This window comes from Gorilla gorilla, chromosome 4 (genome assembly GCF_029281585.2).
Source record: "Gorilla gorilla gorilla isolate KB3781 chromosome 4, NHGRI_mGorGor1-v2.1_pri, whole genome shotgun sequence".
Taxonomy (NCBI): domain Eukaryota; kingdom Metazoa; phylum Chordata; class Mammalia; order Primates; family Hominidae; genus Gorilla; species Gorilla gorilla.
In genome coordinates, this window is record NC_073228.2 from 144,448,111 (window position 1) to 144,475,282 (window position 27,172).

Here is a 27,172-nt window from a genome sequence, read left to right on the forward strand (position 1 = left end):
TGGATGGCCCTTCTCCATCTCATAGTCATCTAGAGGCCCTGCCAAGAATCACCTTGCAGAACTGTTATTCTGGTGGCCTTGAACTGACCCAGTTCTCTCTTTTTTGCTTGTAGTTCTCAAAAATAACTAGAATATTCTGTGAATGCAACATCCAGACTGGCTGGAACAGCCTGGGCTCTGTTCCAGTCCCCCCTAGAAACAGGATGTCCTTCAACACTTTAGCCCAGCATGTCATGTTACCCCTGGGGTATAAAGCCCAGGGTGGGCTGCTATCCAGGGTCCCTCAGCTGCGGCGCAAGTGGAGTATGTACAAACAAAGCTTCATCTACCTTGGTAACTTTCCTGAGCCTTGGAAGACCAGCTCAACATGAATCCTAGGCTTCTGCTGTCCTTTGCTGTCTTTCTGTAAGTAATAAAACTACTTCATGTAATTTGTGTGAGGGTGTTGTGTCTCACCAGCCTCAGATAAGTTGGTAACCAGTGCAGAGTAAACCTGCCTTGCACAACCCATTAGCATAACAGGCTCCTATAATTCTAAAGATTTTTGAAGCTCTGTGCCAGGAACTGGGGTTGAAGACCAGACATATTCTTTATTATATCACAGGCCACCCCCTAGCCTTTTCAGCAAAAGGATCATACCTGTCTGATCATCCACATTAGGTGTAGCATTTATATAACAGATACAGCAATAGTACCAACATGAATATGCCTAATATTTGGAGAAGTCAGTGTGGGGTAGGGATAGGAGGTCTTAAATCCAATTTTGCAATACATTTGGCTATCAGTTTCAGTACAGTATTATAATCTTGCCAATAATGGCTGTATTATGTCAAATTGAGGTAGATGTAATATGAAATATAAGAGTAATCAGTTCATTATCATATTCTATGACCAAAATGTCTGCCACAGAAAGGCCACCCAGGTGTGCAGGCTTCCATTCAATCTTGTTAAATTCCAAAAGCAGGTGTGGTCTCAGCAAAATATGGCTTCATCCTTTCAGACCTCTGGTATAACCATATCATCCCTTGCTCTGGGTCTCTTTCAAAGTGTTAGCATAATATTGGATTTCCCTAATTGGGTTATTCATTCCATACCCTCAGCTATTATTCTTCCTTCTCTCATTTATACCCAAACTTTTCTACCTTTGGAAGGGACATTAGGAGAGGCCACTGTGCTAGTCCAGATTGCTGGCAACAATAGTAGTTTAACAAGTGCCTCCCCTTCAGTCCACTCCAATTTATGTAGATTAGGGCTATATAGCTACAGGACTAATGGACTATCTTAGCCACTGGACAATACAGCAGCATTTACTGTCAACTCAAATTTTGCCAGATGGGTTGAGGGCACAACTTAACCTATAGGGTCCTTAGAAATGCTGAAATAAAGATTTAAAGGTATAGTTACAATGTCTTGCCTAGGAATTATCTATGCTTCTGGCACCTGCAGATGTATCTCTAGTCCTGGAACCTCTGCATCAGATGGCAAAAAAGAAACTTGAGGTGATGTGGGCAAGAATCATATAGTCATACCAACACCCTCCCTCAACCCCTCTCCCCTAGATTTTCCTAGAAAAATGGAGGAATCTCTCCAATGGGGATTCTCCCTTGGCCCCCTCATGGTGCATGTGAGCATCCCCTCATGAAAACATTTAAACAAGTGCTTCATAACTTTATCCCCTCCCCCATTTTATTTGATTTTTAAATTTTATTTTCTTATTTTATTTGTTTTTTTTTTTAGAGACAGGGTCTTGTTTTGTTGCCCAGGCTGGAGTGCAGTGGCATGACATCTCACTGCAGCTTTGAACTCTTGCGCTAAAGTGATCCTCCTGCCTCGTCCTCCCAAAGTGCTGGGATTATAGGCATGAGCCACTGCACCCTCACTCACCTCATTTTAGACAATGAATGTTTCAATTGCTCATTCCAATTCCCTATTAAACTGCTACTCTGAGGATGACAATGCAACGTGGTATGTCTGTTTGATGTGATATCTCTTTGTCCACTGTTGGACATCATGGGCTGTAAAGTGTGAATCTTGCTTTGAAGAAATGTAACTTGGTGGTCCAAATTAGTACAGTATCTTTTGTTCCAATAATTTAATAGTATTTTCAGCATTTGTATCTACCACTAGGTGTGCAAAGCCCAGTCCAAAGTAAGTGTCTATTCTTGGCCGGGTGCAGTGGCTTACGCCCGTAATCCCAGCACTTTGGGAGGCCAAGGCAGACGGATCACCTGAGGTTAAATTTTGAGACCAGCCTGGTCAACATGGTGAAACCCAGTCTCTATTAAAACTACAAAAGAATTAGTCAGGTGTGGTGGCAGGCGACTGTAATCCCAGCTACTCGGGAGGCTGAGACAGGAGAATCACTTGAACCCAGGAGGAGGAGGTAGCAGTGAGCCGAGATTGCACCACTGCACTCCAGCCTGGGTGACAGACCAAGACTCCATCTCAAAAACAAAAAAAACAAAAAACCAAAGTAAGTGTCTATTCCTGTCAGACCCCATTTGTAGCCCCCAGGGCTGCCAGCATTTGTTCAATGTAATCTATCTACCAGCTATGTGTGAGGCCTTCCAACTGGGGAATGTGCCCCAGGGCCACCTGCATTCTCTGTCTCTCTTGCTGGCAGACAAAACAGTTCTTGTTGGCATTTTGTGCTTCAAAGGGTGCAAGAGGAATATGTCTAGATCTCTACATTGCCACAGTATTCTTAGGTCCACTCATTTCGTGGACTCAGGTGGCCACCTCAAGTGAGCACCCTGGGAAATTCACTCACTGGTGCCAATCACCTTCCAATCCAGGAAAGTGATTCTTCTATTGGGCATTGATATGTCCTACTTTAATCTATCCCTCAAATTTCCACAGTGATTTTCTTAGGGGATCCCTTTAAGAGGGCAGTTTTCTATTGCTCTTCAGCCTGACCATATGATCAGGTCAGTATGCACCACCCATGAATCAGTAAAAACCCAAATGTAGTGGCAAACAGAATGCAATAGCCTATAAGGTAAGTTGTTTTTACCTTCTTAGCCTTCCAAACAAGATGCTGCACATTCACCTTGGAACTGCGATTATAAACCAAGAAGCTCTTTGCTGTTTATAGGACACTCTCCAGGTAGCAGTAGAATCTGACAGCTCCAGCCAGGTGCTGTGGTTCACACCTATAATCCCAGCACTTTGGGAGGCCGAAGAGGGCGGGTCACCTGAGGTCAGGAGTTTGAGACCAACCTGGTCAACATGGGGAAACCCCATCTCTACTAAAAATATAAAAATTAGCTGGGCGTCGTGGCAGGCACCTGTAATCCCAGCTAGTCGGGAGGCTGAGGCAGGAGAATTGCTGGAACCTGGGAGGCGGAGGTTACAGTGAGCAGTGAGCCGAGATCGCAACACTGCACTCCAGCCTGGGTGATAGAGCAAGGCTCCATCTCAAATAAAATATAAAATAAAATAAAATCTGGCAGCTCCTCAGGTGGTTCAAAAGTCAATTCTAGGGGAAAAAGTCTATCTGCTTGGAAATATGGTATCTCCTGGCATTCCCCCAGTGGTATGTTCCGTCAGAAACAACTTCCATTTTATTATGGAGCTCTTCTGGGCACTTCTCTCCCCATTGAATGGTTTCTCCAACATCATCCAAAATGTTATGGGTATTTTATGTTTAAGATTATTTTACATCTTTCAGTTATAGTGGAAGTTTTACTTAATGTCTGATAACAAATAAGTAATTTCCCTGCAAATGGGAATTCTCTGGTCCAAAGTCCCAGCAGTTATTGCTGGGTGGCACTCACAGACTTTTGCCATAAGCTCCAGCCTATACTTCACAAAGGGCTATTGTACAGAGAATTTTTCCCTACTGGCACTTCAGCTTCTATTTTATACTGTTTGAAATTAACAATCAGTGTGACTTGGGCCATCTTATTTGTTCCCATTTTAGCACATCCAATTAATATTGCCCATAAGGTGAATTTGTTTTTTTTTTTTTTTTTTTTTGAGACAGAGTCTTGCTCTGTCACTCAGGCTGGAGTGCAGTGGCGCGATCTCGGCTCACTGCAACCTTCGCCTCCCGAGTTCAAGTGATTCTCCTGCCTCAGCCTCCTGAGTAGCAGGGTTACAGGCGCCCGCCACTGTGCCCGGATAATTTTTGTATTTTTAGTAGAGACAGGGTTTCGTCATTTTGGCCAGCCTGGTCTCAAGCTCCTGACCTCATGATCCACCTGCCTCAGCCTCTCAAAAGTGCTGGGATTACAGGTGTGAACCAGTGGACCCGGCCCCAAAGGGTGAATTTATGTGCCTTCTGTTTATAATACTAGGGAGGGGAAATGTTCCACGGTCAGATACAATATCCCCATACTACATTCAATGAAAAGAGATGCTATTCACACATAAAAACTATTCAAACATACGAGTTTTAATCCAAACTTTTGTCACTTTAGTTTCATCAACCCTTGCATCCCTGACTGAAGCTTCCACTAGGACTTCGCCAACAGATTTTCATTTTATAAATACTAGATAGGGAAAGTGTGCCCCATTAAGACATAATATTCATTCTCTTAAAACATCCATGTATAGGAGCTACAACCACTTCACATAAATCCCATCTAAACACTCTATTTTTATCCCTTAATCCCATCCACCCTTGATTTCTATACACTTTTGTTCTAATTGTGGTCTTAGTGAGGGCTCACTAGCAGGGGACTACAGTGTATGTGGCTCCTATGTTAAGGAGTCCTAGAAATGTCCCTTTTCCACCCTGACAGTTTTTCTCACTGATGTGCATAAGGCCTTGGGTCTGCAATGGCTGTGGGGGTATGGGGTGGTGGTGGTAGTGAACCAAAAAAGCTGACCCATTTGTCATCAATCCTTATACTGATTTGGTTATGGGACTATTGCCCCAGGTGATTCAAGGTAAGGTTTCTTGAATTCCTCCAAATAAGGTCAGATAAATCATATCTGTCCAGGACCCTTCATGTTGGGACAACAGCAAGGACTCCCTTTGGTCCACCTCAACCTCTCAGAGTACTGCTCTAAGACCGTTGTTTTGACCCCATTCACGTCAGCCTTATTCCATTTATTTTTTTGAGACACAGTCTCGTTCTGTCACCCAGGCTGTGGTGCAGTGACACAATCTCAGAACTATGGTAATATAATGCTCCCTTCCTTATAAGGATGACATAAAGCAGTGTTTCTCAAAGTATATTCCCTGTGCCAGCAGTCTCAGCATCTCCTGATAATTGAATTAAAAGGCAAATTTCAGGCATCACCATACCTGTTGAATCAGAAACTCTGGTTTCTGTGTTTTAAGACTTCTAGGAGATTCCAATGGAGTCTAGACTTTGAGAACAACTGTTGATGAGATTAAGTGAGTTAATAATAAGCTTTAGGACAGTGCCTGGCACATACTAAGCAGTATATTCATGAGTATTTTTAAGTGAATACAATAAAATATGATCAACATATAGAAAGTTTAATTTAGGCAACAAGATGTTGCCCATGCTGTTCCCCCAAGAAATAAATCCTGCTTAATTCCTTGTCCAAAGGCATCAACATGGACTGCCAAACCCCTCATCATGTGGCTTCTGCCTTCCTTTCCTACTATTTCTATTCTCCATATACACTAGGTCTCCAACTTTTCTAGTACTCAGTATGAGAATTGCTTACTCACACCTCCAAGGCTTTGCCTATTCTGTTCCCTCTGCATGGTTCCTTCTCTTCCTTTTTAAAAAAGAACCTCTTTTCTCTCACTTCCTACACTTGCAATCTCCCGAATTCCTACATATCCCTCAAAACCCAGCTCCAGTGTCACCTCTGTGATGACCTCACTGCTGTCCAGTCGGAGCCAGGCATTTGCTAGGCCTCAACACCTCCCTACACATCCCACTTATAGTACTTAGAGCAGTTTGTAACTGTTCACAGTTTCATTTCCTCTTTTTGAATTTCTTAATTGAGGTGAAATTCATGTTACATATAATTAGTCATTTTAAAGTGTGGCTGGGAGTGGTGGCTCACACCTGTAATCCCAGCACTTTTCAGAGGCTGAGGCACGTGGATCACTTGAGGTCAGGAGTTTGAGACCAGCCTAACCAACATAGCCAAACCCCATCTCTACAAAAATACAAAAAATTAGCCAGGCGTGGTGGCACACACCTATAATCCCAGCTACTTGGGAGGCTGAGGCAGGAGAATCGCTTGAACCTGGGAGGTGGAGGTTACGGTGAGCCAACATCATGCCACTGCACTCCAGCCTTGGCCATAGAGCAAAACTCTGTCTCTCTCACACACACACACAAACACACACACACAAAAAAAAAAGGAAAGGAAAAAAGAAAAGAAAAATGGCCATGCGTGGTGGCTCACGCCTGTAATCCCAGCACTTTGGGAGGCCAAGGTAGGCGGATCACCTGAGGTCAGGAGTTTGAGACTAGCCTGGCCACATGGTGAAACCCCGTCTCTACTAATAATACAAAAATTAGCCAGGTGTGGTGGTGCATTCCTATAATCCCAGTTACTTGGGAGGCTGAGGCAGGAGAATCACTTGAATCCGGGAGGCAGAGGTTGCAGTGAGCCGAGATAGTGCCGTTGCACTCCAGCCTGGGAAACAAGAGTGAAATTCTGTCTCAAAAAAAAAAAAAGTGTATGATTCAGTGGTATTTAGTGTGTTCGCACTGTTGTGCAACCATCACTTCTTTCTAGTTTCAAAACTTTTCCATCATGCCCAAAACACATGCCATACCCATTAAGTAATCACTTCCCATTCCTCCCTCTCCCCTCCCCAGGTGACCACTAAGTGGTTTTCTGTCTTTATGAATTTGCCTATTCTGGATATATTATATAAAAGAAAGCAAACAATAACAACATGTGACTTTCAGTGTTTGGCTTATTTTATTTTATTATTTTATTTTATTTTTATTTTTTTTGAAGCAGAGTTTCACTCCATTGCCCAGGCTAGAGTGCAGTGACGTGATCTTGGCTCACTGCAACCTCCACCTCCCAGGTTCAAGCGCTTTTCCTGCCTCAGCCTTCCAAGTAGCTGGGATTACAGGTGCTCGTCACCACACTCAGCTAATTTTTGTATTTTTAGTAGAAACAGGATTACACCATGTTAGCCAGGTTGGTCTCAAACTCCTGACCTCAGGTGATCTGCCCGCCTCGGCCTCCAAAACTGCTGGGATCACAAGTGTGAGCCACTGTGCCTGGCCAGTGTCTGACTTCTTTTACTTAGCATTAGTTTAAGGTTCATCCAAGTTGTGGCATGTATCAATATTTGGGGGTTTTTTGGCTGTATAATATTCCATTAAATGTACATATCATAATTTATTTATCCATCATCTGTTGATGAGCATTTGGGTTATTTTCACCATTTGGTTATTATGAATACTGCTGCTATAAACATTTGTGTGCAAGTTTCTGTGTAGATATATGTTTTCATTTCTCTTGAGTATATACTAAGGAGTAGAATTGATGGGTCATATGGTAATCATATGTTTAACTTTTTGAGGAACTGCTAGCTGTTTCCAGAGTAGCTGCACCATTTTACTTTCCCAATAGCAAGGTATGAGAGTTCCTGTTTTTCCACATCCTCACCAACACTTGTTATTTTATTTAAAAAATTTATCATTATAGCAGTATGGTGAGTGTGTAGTGATATCTCATTGTGCCTTTAATTTGTGTTCCCTTTATGATCAATGATGTTGAACATCTTTTCACATGCTTGTTAGCCATTTGTATAGCCTATGTGGAGAAATAGCCATTCAAGTTGCTTGCCTTATTAAAAACTGGATTGAGACCAGCCTGGGCAACGTAGCTACACCTTGTCTCTACTAAAAATCAGAACAATTAGCTGGGTGTGGTAGTGTGCACCTGTAGTACCGGCACTCAGGAGGCTGAGGCAGGAGAATTGCTTGAGCCCAGGAGGTACAGGCTGCAGTGAGCTGTGATCATCCCACTGCACTCCAGCCTGGGCAACACAGTGAGATTCTGTCTCAAAAAAATAAATAAAAAATAAAATTGGATTGTCTTTGTTGTTGTTGAGTTGTAAAAGTTCTTTATATATACTGTATACTAGACCCTTATCAGATATATAATTTTCATAATTTTCTCCTATTCAAAGGCTGTCTTTTCACTTTCTTGATAGTGTCCTTTGATGCACCAAAGTTTTTAATTTTTATGAAGTCCAATTTATCACTTCTTTTTGTTGCTCATGCTTTTGGTGTCACATCTAAGAATTCATTGCCAAATCAGAGGTCATGAAGATTAATCCCTAGGTTTTCTTCTAACAGTTTCATAGCTTTAGTTCTATTATTTAGGTTGTTAATCTATTTTGAGTTAATTTTTATATATGGAGAGAGGTAATGGTCCAGTGTCATTTCTCTTTTTTTTTTTTTTGCATATTAGCTATCCAGTTTTCTCAGCATTATTTTTGAAGAGATTTCTTTTTTCCATTGAATAATCTTGGCTTCCTTATCAAAAATCAGTTGGTTATAGATGTTTGGGTTATTTCCAGGCTCTAATCCTATACAGTTGTTCTGTGTCAATATTAAGTCTTCCAATGCATAAACATTGAAGGGATGTCTTTCCATTTATTTAGGTCTTCTTTAATTTATTTCAGCAATGTTTTCTAGTTTTCATTTTATAAGGTTTTAACCTCTTTGGTAATTGTATTCCAAGGGATTTTATTCTTTTTGAAAACATGTAAATGAAATTATTCTCTTAATTTCCTTTCTGGATTTTAAATTGCTATTGCATAGAAACAACTAATTTTTGTGTGTTGATCTTGTAGTCTGAAACAGCTTAATTTGTTTATTATCCCCAATAGTTTTTTTGTGAATTCTATGAGACTTTCTATTTATAGAATCATATCATATGCAAATACAATTTTACTTCTTCCTTTCCAAATTGGATGCCTTTATTTATTTATTTTTCTTGCCTAGTTTCTCTGGCTAAAACTTCTGGTATGGTAGTAAATATAAGTGGTAAAAGTGGCATCTTTAGGCCAGGTGCGGTGGTTCACGCCTGTAATCCTAGTGCTTTCGGAGGCTGAGGCGGGTGGATCACCTGAGGTCAGGAGTTCGAGACCAGCCTGACCAACACAGCAAAATCCCATCTCTACTAAAAATACAAAAATTAGCTGGGCATGGTGGTGGGTGCCTGTAATCCCAGCTACTTGGGAGGCTAAGGCAGAAGAATCGCTTGCATCCAGGAGGCAGAGGTTGCGGTGAGCTGAGATCTCGTCATTGCACTCCAGCCTGGGTTACAGAGCGAGACTCTGTCTCAAAAAAAAACAAAACACACACACACATACACACACACACACATACACATACAAAGAAAGAAGATGTTTCCTCCTTTTCTGTTTTTTGAAAGAGTTTAAGTAAGACTGGCATTAAGTCTTTTTAATATTTGGTAGAATTCACCAGTGAAGCTATCTGGTCTTGAACTTTTTTTTGTTGTGAGATTTTTGGTTACTGATTCAATCTCTTGTTATAAATATGTTGTTTAGGCAGTTTTGGCAATAAGTGTGTCCTAGGAATTTGTCCATTTCATCTAGATTACCTAATTTGTTGGCATATCATGTTCAAAATATTTTCTTTCAATCGTTTTAATTTCTGTAAGGTCAGTAGTAATGTTCCACTTTAATTAACCTTCCTTCTTCCCTCCCTCCTTCCCTCCGCCTTCCCCCCCTTCTTTTCCTTCCCTTTCCTTTTCCTTTTCCCCTTCCTTCCTTCCTTCCTTCCTCCCTCTCTCTTTCTTTCCTCTTTTTTTTTTCCAGGGTCTCATTCTGTCACCCAGGCTGGAGTGCAGTGGTGTGCAGCCTTGAACTCCTGGGCTCAAGCACTCCTCCTGCCTTAGCCTCCCAAGTAGTTAGGACCACAGATGTGTGCCACCAGGCCTGGCTAAATAAACGAAAAAATTGTAGAGACGGGGTCTGTCTATGTTGCCCAGGCTGGTACTTTCATTTCTGATTTTAGTGATTTGTACTTTCTTTTTTTTCTCAGACTAAAGGTTTGTCAATTTTGTTGATCTTTTAAAAGAACCAACTCTTGGTTTTATCGATTTTCTATTTTTTCCATTCCTTATTTTGTTTATCTATGCTCTAATTTTTAATTTTAATTCTGGCAATATATACATAGTCATGCACCACATAATAATGTTTTGGTCAAACTTGAACAGCATAAACAAGGGTGGTCCCATTAGATTATAATGGAGCAGAAAAATCTCTATTGCCCAGCTGGGTGTGGTGGCTCACGCCTGTAATCCTAGCACTTTGGGAGGCCGAGGCAGGCAGATTGCCCAAGCTCAGGAGTTCGAGACCAGCCTGGGCAACACGGTGAAACCCTGTCTCTACTAAAATACAAAAGAAATTAACTGGGCATGGTGGCATGCGCCTGTAGCCCCAGCTACTCGGGAGGCTGAAGATGACAGCTCCATGCTTATTAATTGCCCCTGAAGACCTTCCAGTGGGACAAGATGTGGGGGTGGAATACAACGATGTTGATGAGCTTGACTCTGTGTAGGCCCAGGCTAATGTGTGTGTTTGTGTCTTAGTTTTTAACAAAATAGTTTAAAAAGTAAAAAAAAAAAAATAATAATAATAATAGAAAAAACCTTATAGACTACTGTTTAAAATAAAATTTGCTATTTTGGCCATTTTTAAGTGTATAATAAATACAGTGGTATTAATTGCATTCACAATATTGTGCAACCATTGCTACTATTTACAATGCTTTTCATCATCCTAAACAGAAACTCTGTACCCATTATGCAATAACTCCCTGTCTCCTCTCCCCCTAGAACCTATTAACCTTTAATCTACTTACCATCTGACTAAGCTTGCCTATTATAGATACTCAGCATAAGTGGAATCATACAATATTTGCCCTTTTGTGTCTGGCTTATTTCACTTAGCATAATGTTGTCAAGGTTTATCTATGTTGTAACATGTATCAGACATCATTACTTTCTGTGGCTAAATAATATTCCATTGTCTGTGTATACCACATTTTATGTATTCATTTATCCACTAGTGGACACTTGAATCATTTCCATGTTTTAGCTATAGTGTATAGTGTTGATATGAACATTTTGGTGTTTGGATATGCCTTTCCAATTCTTTTGGGTATATAATGAGGAGTACAATTATTGGATTATATGGTAAAATTAATTATATATTTAACTTTTTGACAAACTGCTAAATTATTTTCCACAGTGGCTGTACCATATCACATTCCCACCGAAAATTTATGAGGGTTCCTTCTTCTCCACCTTCTTGCCAACACTTGTTTCCAATTTTTTTTATTGTTGTTGCTGATTAGTGCTATACTAGTGAGTGTGAAGTGGTATCTCATTGTGGCTTTTCTTTTTTCTTTTTTTTTTTTTTTTGAGACAGGGTCTCTCTCTGTTGCCCAGGCTGGAGTGCAATGGCGCAATCTCGGTTCACTGCAACCTCCGCTTCTCAGGTTGAAGTGATTCTCCTGCCTCAGCCTCCCAAGTAGCTGGGATTACAGGCACTCACCACCAGGCCTGGCTAATTTTTGTATTTTTGGTAAAGACAGGGTTTCGCTATGTTGGCCAGGCTGGTCTCGAAATCATGACCTGAAATGATCTGCCCGCCACGGCCTCTCCAAGTGCTGGGATTACATGCGTGAGCCACTGCGCCCAGCCTCTCATTGTGTTTTTGGTTTGCATTACCTTAATGGCCAATGATTTTGAGCATCTTTTCTTATGTTTGTTAGTCATTTATTATAATTTCTTTGTGGCAATGTTCAGTCAAGTTCTTTGCCCAGGTTTTAATTTGCCTGTTTGTTTTTGGTATTTTACTAATGAATAATAATGTTGAGCATCTTTTCATGGACTTTCAGGCATTTGTGTACCTTTGGAGAAATGGCTATTCAAGCCCTTTTCCCATATTTTTACTTGATTTGTTTGCCTTTTTGTTGCCGAGTTGTAGGAATCCTATATAAACTCTGGGTAGTAAACCATTACCAGGTATATAATTTGCAACATTTTCTCCCATTTTGTAGGTTGTCTTTTCACTTTATTTGCTAATGCCTTTTGATGCACAAAAGCTTTTAATTTTGAATTCCAGTTTATTATTATTTATTTTGTTGCTCAGGCTTTTGGAGTCATATCTAATAATCCACTGCTAAGTCAAAGGCCACAAAGATTAGTTTCTGTGTTTTCTTCTAAGAGCTTTATGGTTTTGGCTCTTACATTTAGGTAATCAATTAATGTGGAATTAATTTTTGTATATGATTTGAGGTAAGGGTCCAACTTCATGCATCTGCATATGGATATCCAGGTGTCCCTTTGCCATTAGTTGAAACTAGTGTTTCCTTATTGGATGTTCTTGACAACCTTGTCAAAATAAGTTTCCCATAGACATGTGGGTATATTTCTGAACTCTCACTTCTATTCCATTGATCTGTCTGCTTATCCTTATGCTACTACCACACTGTCTTAGTTACTGTTGCTTTGCAATAGTGTTTTGAAATCAGGAACTTTGCTCTTCTTTTACAAGGTTGTTTTTTCTATTCTGCACCCATTGAACTTCTATATAAACTTTACAATTAGCTTGTCAATTTCTATAAAGAAACCAGCTAGGATTCTTATAAGACTTTCATTGAGATTGAAAAGGAGTAGCCACGGCTCTGTGCCACCCCATGACTGGGGTCTCAGCAAGGGCCCAGGTAATGATGGGGTAAGGAGAAAGCCCAGGCTCAGTCGCCACCACCATGGGCACCTCACCAAGCACACTGAGTTTGTGCAGACCCGGCCTGAAAGGGATATGGCTTTGCCCCAAACAAGCGGCATGCCATGGAGTTGCTTGAGGTTTCTAAGGACAATTGGGCCCTCAAGTTCATCAAGAAAAGAGTGGGGACACACATCTGTGCCAACAGGAAGCAGGAGGAGCTGAGCAACATCCTGGCCGCCATGAGGAAAGCAGCTGCCCACAAGGAATGAGCCACCCTCCCCTGTGAGCATAATAAAATCTTTGTTTTATTATGGAACTTGTGGTCCTCCTCAGCAGCCTCCCTGGCATTGGAAAGGAGGGGAGGTCCAGTCTGTTCATCTGTTTGGGACCCACCCCCGGGCAGGACCACACCCTGTCCTGGATCCAAGCCCCCTACCTCGGGCATGGGGCAACAGGCATAGAAGCAAGTGCTGGAAATGATTTCTAATCATAATGAAATATCTCATACACACCAAAAAAAAAAAAATTTCATTGAATCTGTAGGTGAATTAGGGGAGAATTGTCATCTTGACAATCGTAAGATCTATGAGCATGGGATATTATTCCATTTACTTAGATCTTCTTTAATTCCTTTCAACAACATTTTGTAGTTTTAAGAGTGTAAGTCTGCTCTTCTCTTCTTTTGTTATATTTATTCCTAAACATTTTATTCTTTTTGCTGCTGTTGCAAGTGGAATTTTTTTCTTTTTTCTTTTTTTGAGACAGAGTCTCACTGTCACCCAGGATGGAATGCAGTGGTACTATCATAGCTCACTGCAACCTCAAGTCCCAGGGCTCAAGTGAGCCTCCCACCTCAGCCTCCCAAGTAACTGGGACTACAGGTGCAAGCCACCATGCCTGGCTAATTTTTTTTTTAAGTTTTGGTAGGAACAGTCTGGGCACAGTGGCTCACGCCCAGAATCCTAGCACTTTGGGAGGCTGAGGTGGGTGGATTGCCTGAGCTCAGGAGTTTGAGACCAGCCTGGGCAACATGGTGAAACCCCATTTCTACTAAAAAAAAAAAAAAAAAAAAAAAAAAAAGCCAGGCGTGGCAGCATGTGCCTGTAGTCCCAGCTACTCAGGAGGCTGAGGCAGGAGAATTGCTTGAACCCGGGAGATGGAGGTTGCAGTGAGCTGAGATCGTGCCACTCCACTCCAGCCTGGCGACGGCACAAGACTCTGTCTCAAACAAACAAACAGGAAGTTTTAGTAGGAACAATGGTCTCTTTATGTTGCCTAGGCTGGTCATGAACTTCAGGGCTGAAGCACTTCTCCCGCCTCAGCCAACCAAAGTGCTGGGATTACAGGCATGAGCTACCACACCTGCCCAGAGTTGTTTACTTAATTTAATTTTCAGAATGTGCATTCTAAGTGTATTGACATACAATAGATTTTTGTATATTGATTTTGTATTTTGCAATCTTGCTGAACTTGCTGATTAGTTTTCATGTATTTTAGTGAATCACTAGGAGTTTTTAATATATGTGATTATATAATCTGTGAATTGACATCATTTTACTTCCTGCTTTTCAACCTGGATGCCATTTATTTCTTTTACTAATTTTCATGGCAAGAACCTCTAGTACAATGTTGAATAGAGGTGGCGAGAAAATACATCCTTGTTTTGTTGCTGATCTTAAGGCAAAAGCAGTCTTTTACTATTAAGTATGATATAAACTGATTTTTTTTGGCAGATGTCCTTTACCATGCAAGAAAGTTCCCTTCCTTCCTTTTGTTGAGTGTTTTTTCTTGAGAGGTGTCGAATTTTGTCAAATGCTTCTTCTGCATTTATTTAAATAATCACATGGTTTTTTATTTCTAATTCTATTTTTCTGATGTATTACATTAATTTTCAGATGTTAAACCTGTAAGAATTAAAGAGGAAAGAAACACGAAAGGCAGCTCAACAAAGACAGGTTTATTTTGGAGCATAAACCTGAGAGGGGCTTCTGACCAAGTTAGGTCAGAGCCACTCTCTCTTCCGGACTAAGAGTTTTTAAGGGTTCAGGGCAGGAGAGCTTATCACAGGCTCAGAATGTTTCTGTGTCTCTTTGTCTTGCTTATCTGGGAGGCAGAGTTTTGTGTCTGTTCCCATACATCTTCCTGCAGCTACAGGCATACTTCCCATCACTCCCGCCACCCCCAGTCTGCTTTTAGCTTCCCTATCTCAGTGCACCTAAAGGAAAAGGAATGTGCTTATCAGGGCCCACTGTTTTACTGGGGCCTATTGTATGAGTGTGAAGTTTGGTGGTTACCCAAGAGATTTTCCCCTCTCCCTCTGTGCCTGAGCTGTCTTGTCTGTGTTTTACTGTCTGCGCTTTGTGGCTGCTTGTTGTTAGAATAGAAATGATTTCCTTGAAATGCATGAGGTTAGAAAAGGAGCTGGAACTTAAAGTGGCGGTGTTTGTCCAAGATGACAGTGCTCCTGCTCTGTCAAAACCATCATTGCACCCCTGGCATAAATCCCGATTGGTCATGGTGCATAATTATTTTTATATGTTGCTTGATTTGGTTTGCTAGTGTTTTGTTGAGGATTCTTGTGTCCATACTCATAAGACATATTGGTCTGTAGTTTTCTTTCCTTGTGATGTCTTTGCAGCCATTCTTTCTTAAACTTAACCATGAGATCAGACCTATCATACACAATATCATATGTAAAAAAGAATAAGCAATTTTTAGATAGCCTAAAAGATTCAAGTCAGTGTTCAATGTCTTCCATTACATGTGATTTTAAATGTTTTATAAAGAGCCTCCCATGATCTGGTAAATGAGGAGCTCTGAGCATTAGAAGAAGTGGGGTTTGTGTTGGAGAAAAGAAGACTGGATGGGAGAGAGCAAGTTTTTTTTGAGAGCAAAACTCTTGACTTAGTGTAGAACAACCACAAAAACACACTAATGTCATTTTGGTTCCAGATGACAGAGCAAGAGCAAAAGAGGAAGTTTACAGGGAAACTGATTTGAGATCAGAAAAGGAAGTCCTACAACCACAACATTCCACTGTTTCAGCATAAAGTCTGTCACATCACACCAACTATCCGACCACAAAGTGCCATGTAGAAGTGGAGCCCTTGCATCTCTCAGTCCATTTCCCGCTCCTTGCCTCACTTCCTTCCCTGTTTAGGGCACATTATTCAGCCTTGCTTTATTAACACAACTTGCCCAATCTTTTTTTTTTTTTTTTGAGACGGAGTCTCGCTCTTTCACCCAGGCCGGAGTGCAGTGGTGCTATCTCGGCTCACTGCAAGCTCCGCCTCCCGGGTTCACGCCATTCTCCTGCCTCAGCCTCCCGAATAGCTGGGACTATAGGCGCCCGCCACGGCGCCCGGCTCATTTTTTGTATTGTTAGTAGAGACGGGGTTTCACCGTGTTAGCCAGGATGGTCTCGATTTCCTGCCAGCCTTGGCCTCCCAAAGTGCTGGGATTACAGGCATGAGCCACCTCGCTCAGCGGGAAGTACTTTCAATACTTCTTTTAACATAGCACTGTAAGTCCTAGCCAGAACAAGTAGGCAGGAAAAAGAAATAGAAGGCATCCAAATTGAAAAGGAAGAAGTAAAATTAATCTCCATTCGTAAATGACATGATCTTATATGTAGAAAACCCTAAAAATTCCGAAAAGCCTGTTATAACTAATAAACAAATTTAGTAAAGTTGCAGGATACAAAATCAACACTGAAAAATCACTGTTTCTATATACTAACCATGAACAATCTGAAAAGGATATTAAGAAAACAATTTCATTTACAATAGCATGAAAAAGAATAATAAAATACTTAGGAATAAACTTCACCAAGGAGACAAGACTTCTACAATGAAAACTACAAAATGTTTCTCAGAGAAATTAAAGATACAAATAAACAGAAAGTTAATCCATGTTCATTGGTAGTCTTAATATTCTTATGATATCAACACTCTCTAAAGTGATCTACAGATACAATGCATTTCTTAGCACAATTCAATGGCTTTTTTTTCAGAAATGGAAAAATTCATTTCAAAATTCATATGGAACCTCAAGGGATCGTGAATGACCAAAACAATCTTGGGAAAAAAAAGAACCAAGTTGGAGATCTCATACATCCTGATTTCAAAATTTATCACAAAGTTGCAGTAATCAAAACAGTGTGGTACTAGCATAAAGACAGACACATAGACCAAGGAATGGAATAGAAATCTCAGAAATAAGCCCTCACATATGTGGTCAAATGATTTTGACAAAGGTGCCAAGACTATTCAATAGATAAAAGAAAGTCTTTTCATACTACGGCACTGGGGAAAATAGATATTCACCTGCAAAAGAATGAAGTTGGATCTTTACTTTATACCATATATAAAAATTAACTAAAAATTGATCAAATTGCTATAAGAGCAAAAAGTATAAAACTCTTAGAAGAGAACATAAGGCTAGGTGCGGTGGCTCATGTGTGCAATCCCAGCTCTTTGGGAGGCCGAGGCAGATGGATCACGAGGTCAGGATTTTGAGACCAGCCTGGCCGACATGGCGAAATCCTGTCTCTAGTGAAAATACAAAAAATTAACCAGGCGTTGTGGCAGGCACCTATAATCCCAGCTACTCAGGAGGCTGACGCAGGAGAATCACTTGAACCCAGGAGGTGGAGGTTGCAGTGAGCCGAGGCCATGCCACTGTACTCCAGCCTGCGCAACAGAGCGAGACTCCATCTCAAGAAAAAAAAAGAAGAAAGAAAGCATAGTGAAAAAAAGCTTCATGAGATTTAGCAATAATTTCTTGTATATGGCACCACAACCAACAAAAGTAGAAACAGATAAAGGGACTACATTAAAATCTAAAACTTTTGTGGCCCAGGCATGGTGGCTCATGCCTTTAATTTCAGTACTTTGAGAGGCCAAGGCCAATGCGGAAGGATTGCTTGAGTTCAACAGTTCAAGACCAGCCTGGGCAACATAGTAAACCATATCTCTACAAAAAAAAATTTAAAAATTAGCTGGGCATGGTGACACCGGCCTATAGCCCTAGCTACCTAGGAGGCTGAGGTGGGAGTAGTGCTTGAGCCCAGGAGTCTGAGGTTGCAGTGAGCTATGATCACACCACTGCACTCCAACCTGAGTGACAGAGAGACCTTGTCTCTAAATAATAAAAACATCGAAAATTTAAAAAATAAATAAGACTCTGTGCATCAAAGGATGCAATCAACAGAGTAAAAAGGCAATGTATGGAATAGGAGAAAATATTTGCAACTCATATATCTGATAAAAGGTTAATAACTAGCATATATGAAGAACTCCTGCAACTCAATAACAGCAAAACAACATGATTAAAAAATGGGCAAAGGTCCAGGCATGGTGACTGATGCCTGTAATCACAGCACTTTGGGAGGCCAAGGCAAGTAGGTCATTTGAGCTCAGGAGTTTGAGACCAGCCTGGGTAACATGATGAAACTCTATCTCTACAAAAAATAAATGTTAGGCAGGTGTGGTGACACGTACCTGTAGTCCCAACTACTCAGGAGGCTGAGACAGGAGGATCACTTGAGCCTGGGAGGTGGATGTTGCTGTGAGCCGAGATCATGCCACTGCACTCCAGTCTAGGCTATGAAGCCAAACCGTCTCAGGCAAAAAAAGAAAAAAAAAAGTCAAAGTACTTGAATAAACATTTCTCCAAAGAAGATATATAAATGACCAATAAGCACATGAAAGATACTCAAGGTCTTGGCTGGGTGCAGTGGCTCACACCTGTAGTCCCAGCACTTTGGGAGGCCAAGGTGGGCGGATCACTTTAGGTTAGGAGTTCAAGACCAGCCTGGCCAACATGGTGAAACCCCGTCTCTACTAAAAATACAAAAATTAGGCTGGGTGTGGTGGCTTACACGTGTAATCCCAGCAGTTTGGGAGGCTGAGGTGGGAGGATCACTTGAGGTCAGGAATTCAAGACCAGCCTGGCCAACATGGCAGAACCCCGTCTGTACTAAAAATTAGCCAGGTGTGGTAGTGCACACCGGTAATCCCAGCTATTAGGGAAGCTGAGGCAGAATTGCTTGAACGTAGAGGGCTGAGGTTGCATTTAGCTGAGATCGCACCCTGTACTCCAGCCTGGGCAACAGAGTGAGGCTTTGTCTCAAAAAAACAAAATAAATACAAATACAAATACAAAAATTAGCCGGTGTGGTGGTGCATGCCTGTAGTTTTAGCTACTCGGGAGGCTAAGGCAGGAGAATCGCTTGAACCCAGGATGCGGAGGTTGCAGTGAGTGGAGATCATGCTACTGCACTCTAGCCTGGGCAACAGAGTGAGTCTCTGTCAAAAAAAAAAAAAAAAAAAAACCTCAAGGTCTCAAATCATTAAGGAAATGCAAATGGAAACCACAATGAGATACCTCCTCACACTCATTATTATGGCTACTATTTTTTAAAACCCCAGAAAATAGCATGTGTTCAATATTGGCAATATTTGAACCATTGTGCACTGACAGTGGGAATGTAAAATGGTGCAGCTGTTATGCAAAACGGTACGAGCAAAAGGCTCAGAATAGCCAACATAATATTGAACGGGAAAAACAAAGTTGGAGGACTGACACTACCTGACTTCAAGATACAATAAAGCTACAGTAATCAAGACAGTATGGTATTGGTGAAGAAAATAGAGCAATGGAACAGAATAGAGAGGCCAGAAACAGACTCACATATATATTGTCAACTGATCCTTGAAAAAGGAGCAAAGGTCGGGCTGCGCGTGGTGGCTCACACCTGTAATCCCAGCACTTTGGAGGCTGAGGTGGATGGATCACCTGAGGTCAGGAGTTCAAAACCAGCCTGACCAACATGGCAAAACCCCATCTCTATTAAAAATACAAAATAAGCCAGGCATGGTGGTGCATGCCTGTAATCCCAGCTATTTGGGAGGCTGAGGCAAGAGAATTGTGTGAACCTGGGAGGTGGAGGTTGTGGTGAGCTGAGATCACACCATTGCACCACTCCAGCCTGGGCAACAAGAGTGAAACTCAAAAAAGAAAAAGAAAAAGGAGCAAAGACAATACAATAGAGAAGAGAGAGCTTTTTACTTTTTCTTTTTTTTTTAACTTTTATTTTAGGTTTGGGGGTATATGTGTAGGTTTGTTATATAGGTAAACAGGTGTCATGGGGGTTTGTTGTACATATTATTACATCACCCAGGTATTAAGCCCAGTACCCAATAGTTATATTTTCTGCTACTGTCCCTCTCCCACCCTTCCCACTCAAGTAGACCCCAGTGTCCATCTTTTCCTTCTTTGTGTTCATAAGTTCTTATCATTTAGCTCCCAGAGAGTTTTTTTCAACAAATGGTGCTGGAACAACTGGAAATCCACATGCAAAAACATGAATCTAGACACAGATTTTATACCCTTTGAAAAAAATTAACTCAAAATGGATAAGAGACCTAAAGGTAAAATCAAAACTATAAAGTTCTTAGACGATAACACAGGAGAAAATCTAGATGACCTAGGGTTTGGCAATGAATTTTTAGATACCACACCAAAGGCAGAGTTCATAAAAGAAAGAATCGATAATCTAGACTTCATAAAAATTTAAAAAGTCTCCTCTATGAAAGACATTGCCAAAAGAATGAAAAGAGAAGCCACAGACCAAGAGAATATGTCTGCAAAATACTTACCTGATGAAGAACTGCTGTGCAAAATATACAAAGAACTTTTAAAACTCAACAATAAAAAACAAGCAACTTGATTTGATTAAAAAATGGGCAAAGACTTTAATAGACACCTCACTGAGGAAAATATACAGATGGCAAATAAGCATATGAAAAGGTGCTCTACATGATGTTATTGACAGAGCAGGAGCACCATCATCTTGGACAAACACAGCCACTTTAAGTTCCAGCTCCCTTTCTAGCCTCATGCATTTCAAGGTAATCACTTCTCTTCTAACTACAAGCAGCCAAAAAAAACAAACAATAAAACACAAATAAAACAGCTTGGGCACAGACGAAGGTGGGGGGAAAGTCTCTCGGGTAACTGCCAAACTTTACCCTCATACAATGGTCCCCAGTAAAACAGTGGGCCTTAATAAGCATATTCTTTTCCTTTCAGGTGCAATAAGATAGGGAGGCTAAAAGCAGACTTGGGGGGTATGCCTGCAGCTGCAAAAAAATGTATAAAAACAAACACACAACTCTCCCTCCCAAATAAGCACAACAAAGAAAAAAAAAGCAGTCCATGCCTCTAATAAACTCTCCCACCCTAAATCCTTAAAAACTCTTAGTCTGTAAAAAAGTGTGCCTCTAACCTAACTGGGCCAAAAGCACCTCTTGGTTTGTTTTCTCCAAAATAAACCTGTCTTAACTGTCAAGCCATCTTTCATGTTTCTTTCCTCTTTCTTTAATTATTACAGTTATCAGGAAAATGCAAATGAAAAGAACAATGAGATATCACTACACACCTTTTAGAATGCCCAAATCCAGGGTACTGACAACAACAAATGCTGGTGAGAATGTGGAGCAACAGGAACTCTCATTCATTGCTGGTGGAAATGCAAAATGGTATAGCCACTTTGGAAGACAGTTTGGCAGTTTCTTACAAAACTGATCATACTGTATTCTTACCTTAAGATCCAGCAACCACATTCCTTGGTATTTATCAAAGGAGTTGAAAACTTGCTCGTGGATATTTATAGCAGCTTTATTCATAATTGCCAAAACTTGGGGGCAACTAAGATGTCCTTTAGTAGGTGAATGTATAAACTGTGGTATATCCAGACAACGGAATATTATTCAGTGCTAAAAACAAATGAACTATCAAGCCATCAAAAGACATGGAAAAAACTTAGATCCATATTACTAAGTGAAAGAAGCCAATCTTAAAATAATACATACTGTATAATTCCAACTATATGACATTATGGAGAAGACAAAACTATATTGACAGTTTAAAAATTGGTGCTTGCTAAGGGTTGCGGGGAGGGAGGGATGAATAGACAGAGCACCGAAGCCTTTTAGGGCAGTGAAAATAGTCTGTATGATGATATAATGGTGGGTACATGTCATTATACATTTGTCCAAACCTAAAGGATATGCCATACAAAGAGTGAATCCTAACATAAAACTATGAACTTTGAATGATAATGATGTGTCAGTGTAGGTTTGTCAATTGTAACAAATGTACTACTCTGGTGGGGGTTGTCGATAATGAGGGAGGCTATGCATGTGTCAGACCCAGGGGTATATGGAAAATCTCTGTGCTTTTCTCTCAATTTTGCTGTGAATCTAAAACTGCTCTTTTTAAAAAGTCTTAATGGGTGTATGTGTGCTAGGGAGGTTGGGGTGGGTGGCTCACACCTGTAATCCCAGCACTTTGGGAGGCCAAGGCAGGAGGATCACTTGAGCCCAGGAGTTCGAGCCCAGCCTGGGCAACATAGTGAGACCTTGCCTCTACAAAAAAATGTCTTTAATTAGCCAGGCGTGGTGATGTGCACCTGTAGTCCCAGCTACTTGGAAGGCTGAAGTGAGAGTATTGCTTGAGCCCAGGAGGTCGAGTCTACAGTCAGCTGAGATTGTGCCACTACACTCCAACCTGGGTGACAGAGTGAGAACCCATCTCAAAAAAAAAAGTCTTTAATGAAAAAAAACCTAAAAATAGAATCACCATATGATCCAGCAATTTCACTCGGAATATATGCCCAAAAGACCTATCATCAGCATTTAACCCACTATTGGACCCACTGCCTCTCTTGGAATCAATTTCTTCACTTGGCTTCCAGGACATTTCTCTCTTCTGTTCTACTTCCTTCAAAGACCATTCCTTCTTAGTATCCTTTGCTGATTCCTCCCTGTTGCAGGAAGTCAGGGACCCCAAATGGAGGGACCGGCTGAAACCGTGACAGAAGAACGTGGATTGTGAAGATTTCGTGGACATTTATTAGTTCCCCAAATTAATACTTTTATAATTTCTTATGCCTGTCTTTACTGCAGTCTCTAAACATAAATTGTAAAGATTTCATGGACGCTTATCACTTCCCCAATCAATACCCTTGTGATTTCCTACGCCTGTCTTTACTTTAATCTCAATCCTGTCAGCTGAGGAGGATGTATGTTGCCTCAGGACTATGTGATAATTGCATTAACTGCACAAATTGTACAGCATGTGTGTTTGAGCAATATGAAATCCGGGCACCTTGAAAAAAGAACAGGATAACAGCAATTGTTCAGGGAATAAGAGAGATAACCTTAAACTCTGACCGCCGGTGAGTCGGGTGGAACAGAGCCATATTTCTCTTCTTTTAAAAGCAAATGGGAGAAATATTGCTGAATTCCTTTTCTCAGCAAGGAACATCCCTGAGAAAGAGAATGCACACCTGGGGGTGGGTCTCTGAACTGGACCCCCTGGGCGTGGCCATCTCTTATGGTTGAGGCTGTAGGAGTGAAATAGACCCCAGTCTCCCATAGCGCTCCCAGGCTTATTAGGAAGAGGAAATTTCCGCCTAATAAATTTTGGTCAGACTGGTTGATCTCAAAACCCTGTCTCCTGATAAGATGTTATCAATGACAATGGTGCCCGAAACTTCATTAACTATTTTAATTTTGTCTCGGTCCTGTGGTCCTGTGATCTCGCCCTGCCTCCACTTGCCTTGTGATTTTCTATTACCTTGTAAAGTACTTGATGTCTGTGACCCACACCTATTCGCACACTCCCTCTCCTTTTGAAAATCCCTAATAAAAACTTGCTGGTTTTTGCAGCTTGTGGGGCATCACGGAACCTACCGACATGTGATGTCTCCCCCGGACGCCCAGCTTTAAAATTTCTCTGTTTTGTACTGTCCCTTTGTTTCTCAAGCTGGGCGATGCTTAAGGAAAATAGAAAAGAATCAACGTGAATATCGGGGCAGATTCCCCGATACCTCCCCATTTTTGTGACTTCTTAATGTTGCAGTGTCCTGGGCTCAGTCCTCAGACATTAACAAAAAAATCTAGAAAATGAAGTAGCCCCTCCTATCTGCTCAAGTTTATTCCTCCAGCTGCTTTCCAGGGTCAGGATACACAAGAGTGGAGGTGTTAGGGGCTGGAAGTAGACTCTGTCACTGGCTGTAGTGTTGACGTTTTCAAGCTGCTGTTGCTTCTGCTGCTAAGAGAGCCATCTGCAAAAGGATGTTATACAAGAACAGTGAAAAGAAGTTCAGAACTGTTATTGCAGATACATGGAAAGACTGTGTGAAGAATGTTACAGAAAGTGGTGGAAGGGAACAACGAAAATAAGAAATGTGCTAGAAGCTTGTACACCAGCTGGGTTCTCCTTACTGCCAGGGCTTTAGCTACAAAAAAAAAAAAAAAGAAAAAAAAGAAAAAGGCTTCTGAGCAATGCATGGGGAAACGTTTTTGGACACCAAAAACTACAAGCAAGCATCTGACTAGAGGGACTGAAGAAATTTCTGGCTTTCTGTATGATTTTACTTTCTTTTTATGTATTTATATTTTATTTTTTAAAAGAGACTGGGTCTTGCTGTGTTGCCCAGGCTGGTCTCGAACCCCTGGGTTCAAGTGATTCTCCCAGCTTGGTCTCTCAAAGTGCTGGGATAACAAGCATGAGCCACCATGTCTGGCTTTGATTTTGCTTTCTGCTTTGAATTCTCAAGGTATAACACAGATGTTCTGGAACAGGAATTAAAAGAAATTAAGGAGTGTGTAAGCAGAAACTAAGTTGTATGTAAGAAAACCCAATTCCCCTTGAGAAAGAGAAAGAGCTGGAGTCCTTTAAAAACTAACTGCCTGTTTTTCTATGGCTGGTGAGCCTTATCTCTCCTCCTTTCCCAGGCATTGTGAAGACCCTGTTTCCCTAGCTGTGCAGCTGCAAAGTCACTAGACAGATAAACTCAAGTTGCAAAACATGTTTTTCCTTGAAAAGTAAGAAATGATGTAATGCATGTCTCAATTAATTAAATAACTGTCTTTGTTTCTCACTTCTGTAGCATGCTTCCCCCTGTACAGATCTCCCCCACCCCACAAAATGCTTAAAAGGTAACTTAACTCTTTGTTCAGGGCTCAGTCCTTTGGATGTTAATCTGACTGGGCCAGTGCACCTAAATAATTAATAAATATCATCCTGAACCCCATCGGTCTCTCTGATTCCTTAAAAATCCCACAACAGTTCAAGTTACAAAATAACATGTTTTAAGACAAATAATTAAGTTTAAGCCACAGGGCGAAATGTATCTATGCGCACATCTTTAGTGATTTCATCAAGTCTTATAACTTAGGCCTCAAACCATAGAGTCATCCCTGAGCCCACCTTTTTTCTCTTTTTTAAAAATTTAGTTGAATTTTTATACTTAAAACATTTTAAAAAAATAGAGATGGAGGGTCTCACTATGTTGCCCAGGCTAGTCTCAAACTCCTGGCCTCAAGTGATCCTCCTGCCTTGGCCTCCCAAAGTGCTGGGATTATAGGCATAAGCCACCTTGCCCAGCCATCCCTTTCTCATGTTCCACCCTTTATACGTAAAAATCCTGTGAGCTCTGTCTTCAAAAAATGCGCATAATTTGACTATTTCCCCCCACCTCTACTATCCTGATCCAACTGTCACCATGTTTTTGTGTGGGTTTTCTTAAACAGCTTTATATTGAGTTGTGATTCACAACAAATAAAATTCACCCTTTTAAAGTATTCAATTTAGGCTTGGCATGGTGACTCATGCCTGTAATCCCAACACTGTGGGAGGCTGAGGTGGGCAGATCACGAGGTCAGGAGTTTGAGACCAGCCTGACCAAAATGGTGAAACCCTGTCTCTACTAAAAATACAAAAATTAGCCAGGCCTGGTGGTGCCTGCCTGTAATCCCAGCTACTCAGGAGGCTGAAGCAGGTGAATCACTTGAACCTGGGAGGCGGAGGTTGCAGGAGCCGAGATCACACCTTTGCACTCCAGCCTGGGTAACAGAGTGAGACTCCATCTCAAAATAAATGAATAAATGAATAAATAAATAAATAAATAAAAGTATTCAATTTAGTGGTGTTTATTATATTACCAGAGTTGTGTAACTATAACCACTCTTTAATTTTAGAACATTTTTATCACCCCAAAAAGAAATTCTGTATCCCATTAGAGGTCATTCCCCTTGACCACCCCACTTCTAAGCAACCACAAATCTTTGTGTCTCTATCTATCATCATTTCTTTTTTTATTTTTATTTTTGAAACGGAGTCTCACTCTGTGATCTTGGCTCGCTGCACCTCTGCCTCCCAGGTTCAAGTGATTCTTGCACCTCAGCCTCCCGAGTAGCTGGGGCTAATTTTTTTTTGTATTTTCAGTAGAGACAGGGTTTTGCCATATTGGCCAGGCTGGTCTCGAACTCCTGACCTCAAGTGATCCACCCACTTTGGCCTCCCAAAATGCTGGGATTACAGGCATGAGTCACTGCACCCAACCTCACTATCATTTCTTTCTTTCTTTCTTTCTTTTTTTTTGAGATGGAGTCCTGCTCTGCGCCCAGGCTAGAGTACAGTGGCAGGATCTCGGCTCACTGCAAACTCTGCCTTCCAGGTACAAGTGATTCTTCTGCCTCAGCCTCCTGAGTAGCTGGGATTACAGGCGCTTGGCACCGCGCCTGGCTAATTTTCGTATTTTTAGTAGAAACAGGGTTTCACCGTCTTGGCCAGGCTGATCTCAAACTCCTGACCTCATAATACATCTGCCTTGGCCTCCCAAAGTGCCAGGATTACAGGCGTGAGTCACTGCACCCGGCCTCCATCATTTCTTGACTGAGTTACTGGTATAAATTCCCAACGAGTCTTCTAACTTACTCTCTATAGTTTACTTTCAACATAGCAGCTAATGTGATCCTTTAAAAATGGAAACCAGTTTATGTTACCCTTTGTCAGTATCCTCAGGTGGCTCTCTATTTCACCTGAGTGAAAACCAAGCTTCACAGTGGCCTGTGAGCCTTAAACAACAATTGAGGCCACTTGCTATCTCTCTGATATCATTGCCAATATCTTCCAGGGCCTTTGTACTGGATGTTTCCTCTTCCTGGACTGCTCTTCCAGCAGATAACTACAAGGCTCACTCTCTCACCTCCCTTAAATCTTTGCTCAGAAGTCACCTCATGTGAGGTCTATTCTAACAACTATAAACTTGCAATCCTTCACCCTTATGCCCAGCAATCCTGACTGTTTTGGCTCTGCTCTATTTTCCCCATAGCACTTACCATCATCTAGCACTCTATACTTTCTTCTCCCCACTGCAGTATGAACACTTTAAGAGCAGGAACTTTTGTCGCTTTGCTCACTGTAAGTGCTTTGTCCTCAGCACTTCCAAAGTGCTTGTCAGGTAGTGGGAGCTCAATAAATAATTGTTAAATGGATGAATAAATTAATGACCAGAACATTCCAGGCAGAGGGAAGAACAAGAGGCAAAGGAAAGAATGGCTAGAATATGTTGGGGGTGATGTTGGTGTACAAGGTGGAGATGACAGGAGAGGAGGCATAGGGAGTTGCTGACCATGTCTC

At 41.2% G+C, this 27,172-nt stretch overlaps 1 protein-coding gene across 1 annotated transcript in view; it reads left to right on the top strand.

Annotated features, from left to right (window-relative positions):
- The first annotated feature begins 270 nt into the window (after positions 1 to 270).
- Positions 271 to 27,172, top strand: part of TMCO6 (transmembrane and coiled-coil domains 6) — a 46,390-nt gene continuing 19,488 nt past the window's right edge. Inside the window, exon 1 of the mRNA XM_031011548.3 lies at positions 271 to 405. The gene's annotated coding sequence lies outside the window, so the exon portion shown is untranslated. The remainder of the gene's footprint in view (positions 406 to 27,172) is intronic.